Raw genomic sequence first — 17,952 nt, 5'->3', positions numbered from 1 at the left:
TATGGTTTTTCCAGTAGTCATGCATGGATGTGAGAGTTGGACTATAAAGAAAGCTGAGTGCTGAAGAACTGATTCTTTTGAACTGTGGTGTTGGAGAAGACTCTTCAGAGTTCGTTGGACTGAAAGGAGATCCAACCAGTCCATGCTAAAGCAAATCAATCCTGATTATTCATTGGAAGGACTGATGCTGAAGCTGAAACTCCAATACTTTGATTACCTGATGCAAAGAACTGATTCATTGGAAAAGATCCTGATTCTGGGAAAGATTGAAGGCAGGAGGAAAAGGGAACGACAGAGGATGAGATGTTTGGATGGCATCACCGACTCAGTGACATGAGTTTGAGTGAACTTTGGGAGTTGGCGATGGACAGGGAGGCCTGGTGTGCTGCAGTCCATGGGGTCGCAAAGAGTTGGACATGACTGAGTGACTGAAGTGAACTGAACTGAAGCAGGGTGACAGTATACAGCCTTAAAGTACTGCTTTCCAATTTTGAACCAGTCCATTGTTCCACGTCCAGTTCTAACTGCTGCTTCTTCACTTGCATACAGGTTTCTCAGGAGGCAGGTAAGGTAATAATAATTTTGAATAATTGAATAATTATTTTTGAATAATCTAAAAATTTTCCACAGATTGCTGTGTTCCACACAGTCAAAGGCTTTAGCATAGTCAATGAAGCAGAAGTAGATGTTTTACTGGAATTCTGGAATTCTCTATGACTTAAAAGATGTTGGTAATTTGATCTCTGGTGCCTCTCTGCCTTTTATAAATCCAGCTTGTACATCTGAAAGTTCTTGGTTCATGTACTGCTGAAGCCTAGCTTGAAGGGTTTGAACATTACCTTGCTAGCATGTGATATGAGTACAGTTATGTAGTCGTTTGAACATTCTTTGACATTGCTCTTCTTTGGGATTGGAATGGAAACTGATCTTTTTCAGTCCTGTGGCTACTGCTGAGTTTTCCAGGTTTGTTGACATATTGAGTACAGCACTTAGCAGCAGCATCTTTTAGGATTTGAATTCGTGAGAGGGTTAACACTCAGGTAGGAAGGCCAGGGGTCCCCAAGCAGCAGGAAGAAATAAACTGCAAGTGGCAGATGTTTTTTTCTTCTTTAACACAAAATTAAAGGAGGCTCCTCTAATCATGTGTTGCCATGAGGACACTTGGTTCTGAACTTAGTGTCAGAACTTAACCTTGGGCTACTAATGGCTCAGCAAGCCAATGCGTTTTTCTCTTGGAAATGTGTTCCTTAAGCTATGCTAACCAAACTATGTATTTGCTTTGGAATCTGCTTTTCTTCACATTGATTCCCCCTAAGACTAACCTTTTCTCAAACTTTGAGCTGATAATGGCTCAGCAAACCAGTATGTCTTACTAATGGCAATATTTTTCTTAAGCTATATTAATGAGACTATGTATTTGCTTGGAAATCTGCCTTTCTTCAAGATGCATGTCAATTGTTTTATGGCTGGAGATGACTCCCCTTGTGCCATCCTATCTCAAAATGTATGTTGTGGGAGAGGAGCCTGGTGCAACACTCTCTGTCTGAGGCATGTATACAATGCCCTGCTAAAAACTAGCAAGGGGTCACTCTTTCTGCCCTTTCTGATGTCTATGTTAGAAGCTTTCTCTATCCCTTTTACATGTTAATAAAACTTTGCTACACAAAAGCTTCAAGTGATCAAGTCTCATCTCTGGCCCTGGATCGAAATCCTCTCCTCCAGAGGCCAAGAAGCTGGGTGTAGTTAAAGGGTCACAGCCACAACCTTTCAATAGCTCAGCTGGAATTCCATCACCTCCACTAACTTTGTTTGTAGTAATGCTTCCTAAGGCCCACTTCACTTCATACTACAGGATGTCCAGCTCTAGGTGAATGATCAAACCATTGTGGTTATCTGGGTTAAGACCTTTTTTGTATAGTTCTTCTGTGTATTCTTTTTTTTAAATTTAATTTAATTAATTAATTTTTTTTTATCTTCTGTGTATTCTTGCAACCTCTTCTTAATATCTTCTGCTGCTGTTAGGACCATACCACTTCTGTCCTTTATTGTGCCCATTTTTGCGTGAAATATTCTCTTTGGTATCTCTAATTTTCTTGCAGAAATCTCTAGTCTTTCCCAGTCTATGTTCTCCTCTTTTTTTTTTTTTTGCATGGTTTGGTTAAGAAGGCTTTCTTCTCTCTCTTTTCTGTTTTTTGGAACTCTGCACTCAGATGGGTGTATCTTTGCTTTTCTCCTTTGTCTTTTGCTTCTCTTCTTTTCACAGCTATTTGTAAGTTCTCCTCAGACAACTAGTTCCCTTTTTTGCATTTCTTTTTCTTGGGGATGGTTTTCATCACTGCCTCCTGTACAATGTTATGAACCTCCATCCATAGCTCTTCAGAGAGTCGTCTATCAGATCTAACCCCTTGAATCTACTTGTCACTTTCACTGTATAATTGTAAGTAAGGGATTTGATTTAGGTCATATCTGAATGGCCTAGTGGTTTTCCCTACTCTTTTCAACTTAAGTCCGAATTTTGCAATAAGGAGCTCATGATCTGAGCCCCAGTCAGCTCCAGGTCTTGTTTTTGCTGACTGTATAGAGCTTCTCCATCTTCAGCTGCAAAGAATATAATCAATCTGATTTCAGTGAAATGTTACCTATCCTTGGAGGGCCAGCTCCGAAGCCTTCTTCCTCTACTGCCTCCCCCCACTTTCTCTCCAGGCACCCCTGGAATCTTGCACTTCCCTGATTGTGACTCTGTTTGTGTTGAGTTTCTTCAGCTCCCAGCACTGGGCAGGGGCCCTTTCTCTGCTCTTCCTCCTGCTCCAGAGCCTCCAGGGCACCCTCCAACCTCCTGAACACAGTCTGGCTAAAACACGAGGTGTGGGACCTGTTACTGGGACATGAAACAACCAGCTTCTTGAAGACACAGCACAACCCTTGTTTTCCCTATGGTGCAGTAATTCTATTTGCTTTCCTTGTCTGTCTGGACGAAAAGCTCTTTCTGACAGACTCTGCTATCAGATTTCTGAGCATTTCCATTTACAGGCATTCCCCTGAAGAAGGAATTCATAAGGCCTGGACTCCATCTTAGGCCTGTTCTCCATCTTAGGCCTGTTCATGCTGAGCATGCTCAGCCACCTTTCCAATGGACTCTGAACTCTGTGTTTAGTGCCTATGAAAACAACAACAGAAGGATAAGACCCCCTCAAGACAGGAGAACCTTGAAGATCATATCTAGGTTACTCATCGCCTAAGAGAAAACATACACGAATCACCCCTTCCTCCAGACAGGCCATAAATTTTTGTGTATCTATCGGAATGTAACCTCGGGTTTATTGATTATTGGCTAATTGTTTGCCTGTTTGAGCACATGAGCACATAGCACGTGAATGATGGGGTTATTGGGATTGTATTTTCCTTGGTTTATGTAAGTCTCAAGGAATTTGGAGTGGTGGGTTCAGACACATACACATGGGGTATAAAAGATGTTCACAAATGCTGGTCGGGGTCCTTGGCTAAGAGGAGACTCTGCCTTGGGCCCGCCGGTGTAATAAACTGCACTCCGCTATCTGAATTGTCCTTCTGAGTGAGTTTGTTTCCTGGAATGTGTGGCTACAACACCCTAATTTCCAAAACATCACCCTCTGCCAATAAAGTGTGATGTGAGGCCTGTATCCTTTTTCCTCAATGCCATCCTGGTTTAAGAAAAGTTTCCTAGGAACACTACTTTCAGGTAGCAGGAAACACCTGCATTTCCTCATGTCTCCTTACTCTAGTCACGATAGTTTTCTATAAGAAGAAAGATATGGGTTTCAGCTAAAATCTGAAAGATGCTTTACTGCACTGGAGGCTCCTTTGAAGGCATAGAAGAACAGTGTGTTCCTTTTTGACTGCAGTAGGTACCTGTTAAACATGTTCTCTTTAAGGAGAAGAAGAAGGACATAGGCAGGGGGAGAGGGAGTTCAGGACAGCAGGTGAGTAGGAGGGAAAAAAAGGAAGGAAGGGGAAGATAAAAGAGGGAAGAAATAGAGGATGAAGAAGAAACAAAAAGCTTCTAATCAATCAATCAATGAAACCTGAAGGGATCTAAATGTAAACCCAAAGGAAAAAAGAAAAAACACACTGGGAGAAAGGAAACAAACTGGAAAAATATTGTTAAGGAAAACTTTCTCACCAACACACAAATCCCAGAAACCATTTGACCTCAAAAATAAAAAATGTCAATGGATACCATAAACTAGATCAGAATATATGATAAGCGACCTGGAGACAAGGTTTGCAATATATTGAGTAGACAAAGGTGAATATTTCTAACACAGAGAGAAACTACAAACCCACACGTGAAGACTGAAACCAGCTTTTAAGAAATGCATAAGAGATCTGAAAGGGCTTCCCAGATGGCTCAGACAGTAAAGAATCGGCCTGCATTGCAAGAGATGTGGATTGGATCCCTGGGTTGGGAAGATCCCCTGGAGGAGGAAAATGGCAACTCAATCCAGTATTCTTTCCTGAAAAAATCCATGGACAGAGGAGTGTGGCAGGCTAAAATCCATGGGGTCACAAAGAATCTGTCACGACTAAACTCCTAAGCAGTCACGCATGCACGAGATGTAACAAACAATTCCCAGGGAGGTGATTTGTCCAGGGTCATACAGCTCTCAGAGGGCAAGAGGGCAGAGTGGAAGCCAAGACCAGGCCTTCTGACATGGGTATGTAAGTGGGGAATGGGATTTTACTTTATTTAAACTGATCAAAATATACATTCTATTTTAATCTTTTATTTAATTTTTTAACCTTGAATCCCAGTATGTGGGATCTTAGTTTCCCAACCAGGGACTGAACCCACAACCAATTCAATGGAAGTGTTGCAGGAAGGGGGACCCCTTCCAGGACCCAAAACTGGGCTCTTGTCTAACACTCAGAAATGAATTGTCTGAGGAGACACATGTGCTGACAAAGCAAGAGATTTTATTGGGAAAGGGCACCCGGGTGGAGAGCAGTAGGGTAAGGGAACCCAGGAGAACAGCTCTGCCTCGTGGCTCACAGTTTTACGGTGATGGGGTTAGTTTCTGGGTGGTCTTTGGCCAATCACTCTAGTTCAGAATCTTTCCTGGTGGCGCACGCATCGCTCAGGCAAGATGGATGCTAGCGAGAGGGATTCTGGGAAGTGGACCAACACGCGGTGTCTCCTTTCGACCTTTCCCGAACTCTTCCGGTTGGTGGTGGCTTGAAAGTGAAGTCGCTCAGTTGTGTCCAACTCTTTGCCACCCCACGGACTGTAGCCTAACAAGATCCTCTGTCCATGGGATTTTCCAGGCAAGAGTACTGGAGTGGGTTGCCATTTCCTTCTCCAGGGGATCTTCCCAACCCAGGGATCTAACCCGGGTCTCCCACATTGTAGACAGACGCTTTGCTGTCTAAGCCACCAGGGAAGTCCCAGGAATATGCTTTTAATAACCCCAAAGTTTCTAGGTTTGTCTCTGCTTGTTTAAACACATAGATCTAAGGTCATGCCCCTCTTGTTATACTGACATGTCTACAGTTTGGCTTTTTTATCTTAATGTTGCAAACCCAGCATCATCATGTGGACAAAGTACAGTAAGCCCTCTCACTCTATGAGGGCCGTGCTTTGTCCCTGTCAGCCTCAGCACAGCACTCTGGGGGAAGCCTCAAGGTGGCCAGGCCACAGGAGGAGAGAGTCTGACCCCACTACCCTCCTCTACCCACTCAGCTTTCTCTAAATTTCCCAAAGGACTGAGCACCCCCAACACTGCCTTCCTTCTGGGGTCACCGGTCACGTCTCAGGAGTCCACATCCTGAGCTGAGCCAATCTGACCAGGTGTCACCCTCCCTCTGCACTGTTCAGGGGACCAGGTGGTGGGAGGAAGCCGTCAGACACATCTGCTTCCACAACCAGGCTCTGCTCCTGCTTAACCTGCTGCCTCAGCCATGACCTCACCTCTCTGAGCTTCCATTTCCTTCTTCTGTCAACCAATCACAATCATCTTTTCTCAGACATTCATCCTGAGGATGGGGAGGGGGGTGGGGGCCCTACCCGCCTGCTTACCCAGGAATCTTCTCTGGCTGATTGTGAACAAGATCCAGTTGTTCTGAGCTCTGCAGATGCAGCCACCAGCTGTGCATCTCTGCAATAAACCACACACATTGTGTCAGTCCAGATACACTTGGAGAAGCAAAAGAGAAAGTGAACACCCTCACATCTGGATTGCTCAGATTAAATAAACACTCTGCCTACCAGGTCCCACCCTGGGCTAAACCCAGACTGTTGACTCCCTTAGCTAAACAAGCCAGGCCTGACATGCCAGGTTCTTATTGACTCAGCACACCTTGCCCTGGGCTCTCCGAAGGAAGACCTGCCACCAACACACTGTGAGCCCCTTTTCCAATCCCTCCCCCTTCCCATGGGCTTCTTCCAGTCCCCTCGATCCTTCTATCCACTCACGCTCACCAGCCTGCCTGCTTTATTCATCTTGATGCCACCAGCACGTGGCACAGTCCTGGAACATAGCAGCTGCTCACCATATACTGGTCATATTCTTGCTGAGAGCCATGTCCATGTGGGTTCAGAGTCCACTGTCCCCTGCTCAGCTCCCACAGTACCTGGGAGAGGGGCCTAAGGCCACCCTTCAGCCACTCTATCCATGCCTCTACCCTCAACACTTGTGATCAGATCCTTCTCGACTTGGCCTTGATGAAAGGGATGGTACAAGTGCCTTTTGTCCCAGTGAGCCACAGGAGGAGGGCTGGCCTTGGCGGTCACTGCCATTAGGTGGACGCCTAAGTTTGCAGGAAGGGCTGAGAGCACACTGCTCTTTTCTCCCCTGGCTCATTTCCACCTGACAACAGATATATTGCTCTCCAAATGGAGGACTTTTACAGGAAGGCTAGTGTCCTGGTGTCACACAGGTGTATGTTCCTCGGTTCTTTGTCTCGTCACAACAAAGATTTGGAGCGATGGACATTAAAGCCCTTGGTGTGTCACGGCTCTTGGGTCTTGGACAAACCATGTTATAGCTCTTAGGCAAATCAGTGTTACAGCTCTATTTTATTTAGAAGATAGCAGGAGAATCTATCCTCGAAGTGTGAGGGCATGCCAACCCAAAGACTCAAAGAGAAGAGAGTGGAGGAGAGCGCAGGGGAGGGGGAGAGAGAGAGTGAGAGAGGGAGAGAGAGAGAAAGAGCACACACAAGCAGGAGAGAGAGAGAGAAAGCACTTTGGCTCCTCCTTTTATATGTTTTTTCCTCCCCTGGGCCTGCCCTATGCAAATTGGGCTTAGCCAGGAGTGCTGTTTGTTCTACCTGACGTCTTCACTCTGGTCCTCGGACCTTCCTTTGTTCTATTTTCGTGGGCTTTTCCCTTCCTTCTCTTTTAGCCACCACCATTTTGGACTCCTTTTCCCAATTCTACCTGGTAACTCAGAAAAGTCTACAAGAGAGAGCCAACCCTTTCCCTTTTTAGTTCCTGAGAAGAGACTCATTGTGGGGAGAGGACTGAGCATGTGCCAGGGTCTGTGCTGGCACCATCCTCACATTTCCTATTTAATTCTCACATCATCTCTAGGAACTGTCAGCTCCACTGTACAGATAAAGAAACTGAGAAGCAAAGATCCCACAGCCTGACAGTCCTGCAGCTGGACTGCTAGTGGACTTTTCTGCTTTGTCCCAAGCAGAAGGGGCTGCAGTTTTCCTGGAACCATGACCCCTCCTGGAGGCCTGCTTGACCTTCCATCAGGGCTGCTTCATCCCAGGAAATGTCCCTGGGCCATCACGGCCACTTCTTCCCTGCTTTTAGGGGAGGGACATAAGAGTGATGAGTGTTATTTATGAGGACCACACACTACTGTTTGGTCTTACAATCACCCATAATAAAAACCATGAATTTAATTTGATTTTGCAGACAAGGAAGAGGGGTTGGGGGGAGTGGAGTCGGGGAAGGGAGAGGCAGGGAATTTCTTCCAGCAACTCAGGGACTTCTATTTGGCAGGAGAATGTCAGCAGCTCATGTCTTGCAAAAGTCCATTTGTCCAAACACCACACACTCACGCTCTGTCCACAGAGTTCAGAGTTCAGGCTGGAACAGACACCCCTGAGCACAGACTCAGAGGGGTCAGGGGGTAAACGTTCAGCTGCCCTGCCCACTAACCTGCACAAGTCCGCCCCTGACCCCACAGGAGCTGCCAGGACTCAAGGATGCCTCCTCCCTGGAGCTTGGGATCCTCTGGGAGTGACCCCTACAGAAGGGGCTGTACAGGGAGGAACAGTGGGAGGCAGGGGTTTTCTTGGATGGAAAATCTGAGCGCAGTTGCCGGGGTCCAGCCCCGGCTGATCCAGGGTATTCGAAGGAGAGACGGCGTAGGCGAAGATCAGGAAACAATTGCTTAATTAAACGTTAATTAAGGATATAAAGAGTAATAGAATGAGGATAGCTCAGTGAGGAAATTCAGTGGAGAAAAGAGGCTGAAATAAGGATAGCTCAGTGAGGAAATTCAGTGTAGAAAAGAGGCTGAATAATTCAGCCAGAAGGTAAGAGAAAGAACGACATGGTGAGACCAAGTTTCCGTGAACAAGGCCCGCACTTTATTTTTCAAAGTAGTTTTTATACCTTAAGTTATGCATAGAGGATAATGGGGGAAGGGGTAGAGTCATGCAGCAAGCCAGGCTTTCTTCCTGCAAACTTAGGATATGCAAAAGCTTAGGTGATTTGCATCATCTTCTGGCCCGGAGGCCTGTTAACATTTTAATAAACTTATTTTTCTCTAAAGGTGATTATTCTAAAGTCAGGAGTCAGCCTCCAAAAAGAATTAATTAAAGTTGCATTCCTACAGAGCAAAGGTGTGGTGGGCTATAACAAGAAAAAGAATTAACTCAAGGGTCCAAGGTTACAAACATTAAAGCTACTACTTACACCAATTATATTAATCAATACACTGCCAGGGACATAGCAGGTAAGGGATATGGAAACTTAGCAGCAAACATTGGCCCAACAAGTGAAAATCCCTTCACCAATACAATTTCTAATCAATCTTTTAACTTCTCAAAAGAATCTATGTTTAGACAGTTTAGAACATCTCATGTCTCTCACAGTTGGGAGGCTCTGAACAATCACATGTGGCTGGAAAAACCTATTCAGGCAGGCTAGAGGATTTCCAAAGGAGTTTGTAGGTTAAACACTGTCACACCCAGGAATTATTAACTGGAGCTGTAAGCTAACTCTTTTTTCAGAGAGAGGTAGTGGGGGACAGCCCCCCGTAAAGTCAGAGGTGTAGGTGAAAGCACAAAGCAGAAAGTAGGCAGACTCTGGTTTTGGGGGTAGATTGCTCGAGAATTTCCAGGGAGACTCCTGAGGCTTGATCCCGCCTTTGCGTATGCCAAGCCTCCTTCCTCATGACCTTTGCCAGGGATGGAGCTCGCTCCCCGCACGCAGTCACCCCTCCTGCCTGCTCACTTTAAACCTCAGGCAGAAATCCAGGAAGCAAGGGACAGGGAAAGCACGTGGACCTCCCTGTGGGACACCTGCCGGCATGAGGGTGCCCAGGCCCCACTTCCTCAGTGCCTTCACCACAGGACAGCTGGGACCCCTGAGCTGTGGGTGGGCATCCTGGGACTTACCTCCTGGCCAGGTAGCCCCTGCAGCAGGCCTGGAAGCCGATTATGACATCCGTGATCTTCAGGTCCTGCTCCTGGTGGGCCTGGCTCAAGGTGGGCCAGTACGCCGGCCCAGAAGAAGACCTTGCTCTCGCTGATGCAGTACAGGTTGCTGTCGAGCTCAAGGGCTTTGATCTAGAGGAGGAGAGCCGGCTGCTAGCCCTCTCCAAGAGGCTACCCCTGCCACCAAGGAACCCTGGAGCAAGGCCAAAGTCGAGGGAGGGCCTAGAGCTAGGGTTGGGCCTACTGCTGTAGGCAGCCTCACCTGGTACAGGGAAATGAGACTGGAAGGAAGCAGGGAAGTGGGCAGGTGGGGTTCAGCAGCACAGGGCAGATAACGAGTCAGACTTGTAGGGAAAGAAAATCCTCGGCTCTGAAAGGACCTTACGTGCAAACATCTCTGCCCACATGCATTTCTAACCACGGTGGCAATGGACATGGGGGTTCAGGCGGCATTACTTTAGATAAATAGAGGAATGGAGTTTCTTTAAACAGGCATTTTAAAGTCATGAGTGGCTTCAACATCCTAAGGAGCCAGAGGAGTCAAGCACGCAAGGCCAAGCAGTGCAGGGCCATGTGGAGGATGGTGGGCGAGGACCAGAGCTGGCTTGGGAGCAGCACTGTGTCAGTATAAGTCTCTTGTCACCAGTTGTCATCGACGGGGAGACTGAGTACAGCCTGGCTCATCACATATCCGAGAGTAACCAACTGTGAGACATTCTGTACAAACAGCACAACATGCTGAGAAGGACCAGCTTTAATCTAAGCTCGGACCTCTGCAGACTCAGGACACTCCTGCTCAATTAGGGCCAAGCCCCAGGAATAAGCCAACTGGGGAAGGTGCGCCAGCTGGTGTGACAGCAGCTCTGCCACTTACTGGCCATACCTTGCAGATGTTTGGGGTGTCTGGAGGCCTTACTGGTTGTTTCAAGTAGGGATTGCGTTACTGACCTTGGTGGGGAGGAGTCAGGGTTGCCGCTAAACATCCTACAATGCACAGGACGGTCCTGGACAATAACGACTGATCTGGCCTCCACCCCTCAGGAAGGGCAATGTGGAGGCTGAGAGGCCCTGTCGCAGAGTACTGACAGTGCAGTGCTAGGCTTCCCAAGACTATTTAATTCATGTTCTCTGACACAGTGCTGGTCACCTCCATTTTCCATGTGAGGCAACCAAGACTCAGAGAGGTGAATTCTCTGGCCCCAAATAACACAGAGATAGAGCCCCAATACAAACTCCAGGGCCAGCACCTTTAGCACAAATCTCACTTCCTTACCTGGAAAATGCACCTAATAATAATACACAGCCAGAGCACCTCACAGGACCGCTGCAAGCGTCTAACAAAACGGAACATGTGATGATGAATAAGTACCTCCCACCTGCCCCCACCTCAGGGTTCAAGGTCATAGAATCCTCTCTGTCTCCCAAGAAGGTCCAGCCGCACCTTCCTTTGTGTGCGCTCCTCACTTTGCCAGTGAAGTGAATGATGCAGAAATCTGCTTTGTCCTTCAGCTGCTTGGGCTTCTGGAACTTGGTGTGGGTGTCCTGCTCCTGCACCACGTTCTCCTCGAAGCTCTTTCCCGTGGCTTTGGGGAACCAGCACTCCTCATCCAGCAGGGCAAGAATGCCAGGGGGCCTGCATTGAGGGGGACACAGTACCCCACAGATGAGCTTGACCTGCAAACCTACCCATTGTCACCAGAAACTCCAGATTTTCACCAGAATGTGGGCAATTCTTCCCTCACCATGGGAGAAAAAACAAGCATTACTGAAAGCACTCAACTTAAGAGCTCTAGTTTAAAAAGGAACTTCTGGTATCCAGGCTACAGCCGACACAACTGAACCCAATGATCCATGACAGTGGTTCTCCAATGAGTGCACTGGAAATCATCTGGTGGGGTTGACTGGCTGTGAGGACCCCTGACCTATGTCCAGAGGCTGCCCTCAGTTGGTGCTCCAGGCGCTGGAGTTCCTGTCAGACCCCCTGCCACAAGCTCTATGGCTGCACAACTATGCGGTAAGTGGTGACATTAGAACAAAATCTGGAGGAAGTGCCCCCAGAGCCCCAGAACCTTCTGTGCATGGAGTTTACAAGAGACCGACTCAGACAACGTGGGGACTGGCTGACAGGCCAGGAGCCACATGGGTTCTTAAAAAGGCTCATCATAGAAGTGAATCATTCCATGTTAGGATTGTGGACAGTTCCAGCCCCACCCTCACCCTTATCCCACCTCAGGTAATGTTACCAAAAGGTATGTATGGGAGGGTCCCTCTGCTTGCCACTCAAAAGCCAGTAAACAGGCAAGTTGGTGGAAAGGAAAGTTTGCTTTATTTCAGATGCTGGCAACTTCAGGGGAGGGTGGTGGACATCTGTCCTGACTCCCCACACCCCCCGGACAAGCAGCGGGTGAGAGCATTTATAGACAGAGTTGAGGGGGTGGTGGGGTTACATGCAGAAACAGCACAGTCATCTCTAACAGTCATCTTCAATTGGTCATCAGTGGTCTGGCTTGCATCATCTTGGTTGTTTTAGGTACAGTTAACCTTCAGTTCCAAGGTGCACTCGTTCCCGTTTCTTTGTGGTCAATTCTCGGAATTGTGGCAGCTCAAGTCCTGGGTATAGCCTGGTCATCATGTAGTTAACTTCTCCACCTGGTGTTTTAGTATCTGTAAGACAGCTCACAGGATAAGGCTTAGAATATTATCTATAGCCCTTCAGAAAGAACTAAGGGTCCTTGAAAATCCTTAATGACTACATTATCTATCTCCTTATTTTGTTTTCCTTTGTTTCAGCATTTCTCACTTCTCTGATGAAATTTATTCTTTGATTAAGTTTTCCACAGGCAAAAGGTAGCAGAGGATATATTGTGGTGTGGGGGTACGGGGAGTGGGGGGCAAGGACCATAGGGTCCTGTGCCACTTAAGTAACACTTCAAAATGCACCAACTCTTCCTAGGCCATCTAATTAACTAACATTCAGTTCAGTCAATTCAGCTCAGTCGCTCAGTCGTGTCCGACTTTGTGACCCCATGGACTGCAGCACGCCAGGCTTCCCTGTCCATCACCAGCTCCTGGAGTCCACCCAAACTCATGTCCATTGAGTCAGTAATGCCATCCAACCATCTCATCCTATGTCATCCTCTTGTCTTCCTGCCCTCAATCTTTTCCAGCATCAGGGTCTTTTCAAATGAGTCGGCTCTCTGCATCAGGTGGCCAAAGTATAGTGTTCCAGCTTCAGCATCAGTCCTTCCAATGAACACCCAGGACTTACCTCCTTGAGGATGGACTGGTTGGATCTCCTTGCAGTCCAAGGGACTCTCAAGAGTCTTCTCCAACACCACAGTTCAAAAGCATCAATTCTTCTGTGCTCAGCTTTCTTTACAGTCCAACTCTCACATCCATACACGACCACTGGAAAAACCATAGCCTTGACCAGACGGACCTTTGTTGGCAAAGTAATGTCTCTGCTTTTGAATATGCTTTCTAGGTTGGCCATAACTTTCCTTCATTGCCTTTCTTTGGAATTGGAATGAAAACTGACCTTTTCCAGTCCTGTGGCCACTGCTGAGTTTTCCAAATTTGCTGGCATATTGAGTGCAGCATCATCTTTTATGATTTGAAATAGCTCAACTGGAATTCTATCACCTCCACTAGCTTTGTTGGTAGTGATGCTTCCTAAGGCCCACCTGACTTCACATTCCAGGATGTCTGGCTCTAGGTGAGTGATCACACCATCTTGATTATCTGGGTTGTACTTTTTGGTACAGTTTTTCTGTGTATTCTTGCCACCTCTTCTTAATATCTTCTGTTTCTGTTAGGTCCATACCATTTCTGTCCTTTATTGAGCTCATCTTTGCATGAAATGTTCCCTTGGTATCTCTAATTTTCTTGAAGAGATCTCTAGTCTTTCCCATTTTATTATTTTCCTCTATTCCTTTGCATGGATCACTGAGGAAGGCTTTCTTATCTCTCCTTGCTATTCTTTGGAACTCTACGTTCAAATAGGTATATCTTTCCTTTTTCCTTTGCTTTGTGCTTCTCTTCTCTTCACAGCTATTTGTAAGGCCTCCTCAGACAGTCGTTGTGCTCTTTTGCATTTCTTTTTCTTGGGGATAGTCTTGATCCCTGCCTCCTGTACAATGTCACAAACCTCAGTCCATAGTTCATCAGGCACTCTATCAGATATAGTCCCTTGATTTATTTCTCGCTTCCACTGTATAATCATAAGGGATTTGATTTAGGTCATACTTGAATGGTCTAGTGGTTTTCCCTACTTTCTTCCATTTAAGTCTGAATTAGGCAATAAGGAGTTCATGGTCAGAGGCACAGTCAGCTCCCAGTCTTGTTTTTGCCGAGTGTATAGAGCTTCCCCACCTTTTGCTGCAAGGAATACAATCAATCTGATTTCGGTGTTGGCCATCTGGTGATGTCCATGTGTAGAATCTTCTCTTGTGTTGTTGAAAGAGGGTGTTTGCTGTGACCGGTGCGTTCTCTTGGCAGAACTCTGTTAGCCTTTGCCCTGCTTCATTCTGTACTCCAAGGCCGAATTTGACTGCTACTCCAGGTGTTTCTTGACTTCTTACTTTTGCATTCCAGTCCCCTATCATGAAAAGGGCATCTTTTTGGGGTGTTAGTTCTAAAAGGCCTTGGAACACAAAGTGATGTTGCTGTCAGGGTTTTCTGACCTGTAGCAAAGGAAGTCTGGCTTGGTTCTTATCTCTAGGGAATGAACTTTGATCCCATCTCTTCACAACAAGTTTTTTAAAACTAGCATTAATTGAGCACCTACTCTGTGTCAGCCATCATGTGAAGCACTTTGCATGCATGATCTCAGTTTTCTCCACAATAAAATTGAACAGATGAAGAAACTAAGGCCAAAAGTAGTTCAGTAACTTGTCCAAGGTCACGTAATCTACCCCTTCCAAATGGGTTTCAACTTTTCTCAACCTGAGGCTGTTCACAACCAGCAAATGACATGGAGGAAACATTCCTGATGGGATCTTGAGAAGGAATAACCTCGATCCCAACCTTAGGATCCTGCCTGGAGGAGGTGTGTCTGCCAGGAGAAAGCTAGCCTGGGGAGATCTTCCCAAGAGGATCTGGATAAAATTTCTGGCACGCTGTGTGGTTTGCCTGGACAATTTGGCCTCAGCCACAAAACTCTCCCAGGCATTGTCTTCAGTGAGCAGGAACTGCGGTTCTTCCCTGTTTACTCTCTCTGGGAAATGATCACTGACGATGTCAGTAAAGTTTTTGCTCTCTACACAGAAAAAAAGGAAAAAAGATTGCAAGAAATTATGGTGGAACATAAACGGTATTGAGTTTAAAGTGGCTCAGCAATAAAGAACCTGCTTGCAATTCAGGAGACACATGAGACGCGGGTTCCATCCCTGGGTAAGGAGTACCCCTGGAGAAGGAACTGGCAGCCCATTGCAGTATTCTTGACTGGAGAATCCCATGGAGAGAGGAGCCTGGCAGGCTACAGTCCACGAGGTTGCAAAGTTTGGACACGACTGAGTGACTGAGTAAACAAGAACTCACATAAAGTGGCTCAAGTTCACCTTCCTGAGCAAAAGTCATCTGGGGTACTGTTAATGGATTCACCTGGGCTTACAGGTAGTCCGTTCCCCTGCCCCTAATTCATAAGTTGAAATTCTGATGCATCCTTCCCCCTGCAATGACTGTATTAGGAGATAGGGCCTTTAAGGCAGTAATTAGGTAAAAAGAGACCATAAGTGCAGAGCCCTAATCCAATAAGATTGGTGCCCTTATTAGAAGACACATCAGATTTCTTTCTCTCTCTCTCTACCCCCTCAGCAGGAAGGCTTCTAATTTTTTCCCTTTTTCCTGCATCACTTAGGGAGAAAGGAAACTAGAACTTGCCTGGAGGGAATCCACAGAATTAACTCTGTATTGATTGATTTGGAGGGTGGGGGGGCGGTGGGTGGGGGAAACAATGGAGCTTCTGGGTGTCTGCAGGGGTGCTTGAGATCTATTGGACCAGTATCTGCCTGAGGCAGTCACACCTGGTAAGCAGGTGTTTATATATGGGAGCACTGGGCAAAAGCCCTAACACAGCATGGGGGAGGGGCGATGCTGGAGAAAGAGGTTTCCACCTGAAACTAACACATTCCAGGCAGAGGGGACAGCAGCACACTGGGCAGGACCTACTGTGTGGCAGGCACTGGCCCAGGACATGGACACACATGATATTTTACCCCCATGAACACATAGGGAAACGTTATTTCCATTTTACAGGTGAAGTCAGTTAAGGAGCTCCAGGTCACACAGGTGGGATGCGGCGAAGGCCAGGGGTTTAGTTCAGGGTCCGCTGACCCTCGCAGAGCAGCTGGGTGGATAGCAGGGCAAGAGCTGGAGGAAGCAGCCTCTGTGGTGATGCCCCAGGGCCTGCGAGCAGGAGGAGGCTGAGACCAAGGGAGAGGTCAGGAGAAGCTCTGGGATGCTGGGAGGCCACCTCCCCTGCCCCTCCTGGCCTTGGGGACTCCCCCTGCTGTCCCCCTCCCTGTCCTGCCTGCACTTCTGAGTCAGTTGCTAATGACAGTGGGAGAGGAAGTGAGCACCTTAACTGATGCTCTCTTGAGAGAACCAACCCTATTTCCTTTTAGGTTCCCCAGAAAAGAGTCATCATGGGCAGAGGAAAGAGGGTTGGCCCTCTCTTGTAGACTTTCCTGAGTTACTAAGACTCTGGACTTCCTATAAAGTCCTCCAAAACAGACCTATTGTCAAGTGGAAATAAGTTGAGGTAGAAAAGAGCAGTGTGCTCTCAGCCCTTCCTGTGAACTCTGCATCCATCCAAATGGCCTTGATCACCCAGCCTGGGCCGCTGGGACCAAAGTCACTGGTGTCATTGTTGCCTTCACGGACAAGACTACAGGGACCTAGACATCACCAACTCAATGGACATGAGTTTGAGCAAGCTCCAGGAGTTGGTGATGGACAGGGAAGCCTGGCGTGCTGCAATCCATGGGACTGCAAAGAGTGGGACACACGACTGAGTGACTGAACTGAACTCAACTGAGACTATAAAGGTTGTAGGTAACATGCTCAGAATGGCTAAGTGGTGGTCTTAGGGCCCTCTCCCAGGTACCATGGGAACAGAGCAGGGGACTTCCTGGGGATTTCTTGGGCAAAGTGTTGCCAGGATTGGGCTTTGAAAGATTAGCATAACTTTGCCATGTGGTAGGAGCAGGTGTTTCTGGAAGAAGGATCTGAGGGAGGAAGCACCTGGAACCCACATGAGTGTGCTCCTCAGCAGCAGGAGTATGACCAGTATGCAGTGAGCAGCTGGTATCTTCTCGGACTGTGCCAAGTGCTGGCTTGTGAGGTTGGAAGGATTGGGTGGAGGGGCTAGGAAGAAGGCCATGGAGTAGACGGAGCACTATTGTCAAGGGCCCTCACAGTCAATTGGTGGCGGATCCTCCTTCACAGAGCCCAAGGCACAATGTACTCAGCCATGAAGGACTCCACAGGACAGGACTGGGTTTGTTCATCTAAGGGAGTCAACAGGGAAGATGGGATTAGCTCAGGGTGGGGCCCGGTGGGCAGGTTGTGGGTTTATCTGAGCAACCCAGATGTAAGGGCGTTCACTTTCCCTTTTGCTTCTCCAGGTATATCTGGGCCCAGAGAGTGTGTGTGGTTTATTGCACAGCTGGTGGCTGCATCTGCAGAGCTGAGAACAAGTGGATCTTGTTCACACTCAGCCAGAGGAAGACTCCTGGGTGAGCAGGGGAGTAGGACCCCGCCCATCTCCCCATCCTCAGGACAACTGCCTGAGAAAAGGATGATTGTCACTAGTTGACAGAAGGAAACAGAAGCTCAGAGAGTTGAGGTCATGGCCAGAGGGGCAAGTTAAGCAGGGGCAGAGCCTGGATGTGGGGGCAGGTGTGTCTGAGGGCTTCCTCCCACCCCTGAGGCCCCTAAATGGTGTAGAGGGAGGGCGACACTTGCTCAGGTGGGCTCAGCTCAGGAAGTGGACTCCTGAGATGTGAGCGGTGACCCCAGAAGGAAGGTGGGTGTTGGGGTGCTCAGCCCTTTGGGAAATCTGGAGGAAGCAGATGGGGTAGAGGACAGGAGAATCAAAGCCTCTATTCCTATGGTCTGGCCACCTTGAGGCTGACCCCAGAGTGCTGTGCTGAGGTTGATGGGGGAAAGGGTTCCTTTTGAGATACAAGGATTCCAGGTTCATCAGCAGGCATCTCTGAGTGCCTGCTCAGTGGCAGGTCCTAGAGGGAAACTGAGGCCTGAGAGGGGAGGGGCAGGAGACCAAGTGGGGAAATGCAG

The 17,952-nt window shown here is 47.6% G+C and overlaps 1 pseudogene; it reads right to left on the bottom strand.

Annotated features, from left to right (window-relative positions):
* Positions 1-17,952, bottom strand: part of LOC105003396 — a 51,388-nt pseudogene that overhangs the window by 13,927 nt on the left and 19,509 nt on the right.

The sequence above is a fragment of the Bison bison genome, unplaced genomic scaffold (assembly GCF_000754665.1).
Source record: "Bison bison bison isolate TAMUID 2011002044 unplaced genomic scaffold, Bison_UMD1.0 scf7180017864468, whole genome shotgun sequence".
Classification (NCBI taxonomy): Eukaryota; Metazoa; Chordata; class Mammalia; order Artiodactyla; family Bovidae; genus Bison; species Bison bison.
Note: the sequence above shows the minus strand (reverse complement) of the source record. Positions and strands in the feature narration are given on the sequence as shown.